Source organism: Pseudophryne corroboree, chromosome 1, assembly GCF_028390025.1.
Source record: "Pseudophryne corroboree isolate aPseCor3 chromosome 1, aPseCor3.hap2, whole genome shotgun sequence".
Taxonomy (NCBI): domain Eukaryota; kingdom Metazoa; phylum Chordata; class Amphibia; order Anura; family Myobatrachidae; genus Pseudophryne; species Pseudophryne corroboree.
This window is the reverse complement of record NC_086444.1, coordinates 757516913-757519149: the sequence shown is the minus strand read 5'-3', so window position 1 is coordinate 757519149 and position 2237 is coordinate 757516913.

Genomic DNA, 2237 nt, shown 5'->3' with positions numbered 1-2237 from the left:
CGCCCAGGATTGCATTACATATGCGATCATTGGTAATGGGCCCTGAAAGGGTTAAAGCTCGTCTCTGCTTCACATGTCATAGAATTGTTTGTGTTACAGAACTGTTTGTTCCAGCACATTTTTGCTACTGTCTTTGTCTGTTATCTTTTTATACCGTGTGCATAACTTTTCTGTTTGAGTACAAACTTGCCCATATATGTATATCCTTCCGCTGCGGCAGTTCCTAGCCAATCATGTTATGTTAACCCCCTTTTGTGTTCTGTCCAATTAGTTATTGACTTGGGACATACACGCCCTAAATCCTTTCTTTTATATACTTTTGTTAAACAAACAATAAACAGTGTGAATCTTTACTGCTTGTGTTTTGCATGTTACTTGTAGCATAAGGTTTACACTCACGGACGTCTAAGAGACTATCACATCGAGGGTTAAAGAATAGAGGAGTAAGCCTTACAAGTGGGAGCTCGAACTCCGGGATTCAGTTGATCGTCCCCGGACCGGTAAGATAGAGAATTTATTGTCTGTCTTTGCCATACGGGATTGCGGTCATACACTGAAGCTGAATCCGTGTCAGTGTTCTGGGAACACGTGACCTAACATCTTTAATGTCTGGGACTTAAAGATACGTCTGAGAAGTGACCAGGGGTCCAAGCGCAATTCTCCAAAGACGTTAGTATCTGGGATACTTAAAATAGACCTGGGAGTCTATACATAACGTAGATTTTACCTCGATTTGATTGTCTACTTATTATGTTATGGCCATAACAGATATTAGAGTATAAGTTTCATGTATTCAGCTTGACGGGTGGTAAGTGCACGTCTGTTGAATACCCTTATAACTTTCTTGCTTCCTATCACAATACGCTGCATTTCCAAGTCCCTGTACGAGTGGTGAGTAAACGTACAGATTATTACTATCGATTGTTTTGTTAAAGTACTATGCAGATGATATTGTGATATTGTCAATAACTAATTAACTGGTTAGCTGATGCATGCATAGAAAGTTGTTGGAAATTGTGTTTTTACTATGGGCTCTGGTCAGAGTAAGAAAACTGTATACCCCCCTCCCCTACCCGGGGAGACATGTAAAGAATACGTGGCCCGTAATTCTACCTCTGATTATTATTTGATTGATCCCTGGGTGGATAATTTAGCAGGGTGGACAGAGAAAGCAGGACAGGACCCATTCCCACGGGAAGGCAGTAATTACCCTTTCTATATGGATATGGTTAAAGGTCTTTGTTTAGGGGACAGGGAAGCCTGGCCGTGGTATGATCATGATCCACAATGGGATATGACATATATGCGGGCCGGGGGTGAGCAGTGGCTGACCATAGCGCCCTATTGGTATGATAAATCCATCAATAAGAAACAAAGGAGGATTAAAAATATCAGTTCCCAACAGCACAGAAAGGAGGAAGTGAGAACCTGTAAATCTTTGAAAACCCTCTCGCCTCCCCCTTACAGCCCAATAAATCCTGCTCTTAAAGACACAGATCTCTTAGCAGCAGTAACCCTTTCACAACAGATGGGATCGCCTCCACCTCCACTGCTAGAAAATGCGTCCACTAGCTCTATCCCTAACGCACCAGTAACCCAGAGTTTAGATAATAGTATAATAACCTCCCAGCCCACATCCCTTAAACAACCAGCCACCCGCCGCACAGCCGATTCCACTATCGCTGCCGAGGGCTCCTTCTCCCCCCATGTCACTCGAAGAGGAACTGAATTCTCTGACGGCGGTGAAGCTTCTTCCACCACCGTTGCCCTCCACTTACCCTTTATGACAGTGGGAGACCAAATGTTAATAAAACCCATTGAAATAGAAGATTTAGACAGGATAGTAAAACACTGTCCCAAGCCTACCGTTACCCCCGATGGCTGTATATCTTATTTGCGCAAAGCTTGCAAAGGACGCAGCTATACACAAGAAGACATGAGGCTGATTATAGATGGTGTAACCGACCACTATAATGGATGGGATTGGACAAAGGTCCCTGCCATCCACACACCTGCTGCACAAAATAGTGCCGCTACCTACACCCTCAACACACAGACAGGTATCGAGAATATGTGGAAGGAAATTGATACACATATGAAGGAAGTCTTTAAAACCCGTGCTTCTTTGCCTGTCGCTGTAGCTTGTAAACAGAAGCCTTCAGAGTCTGTTACTGAGTTTTGGAAAAGGTTTAAGGACTGTTGGACAGATGACGCTGGCTTACCTTTGCTTAACTCGG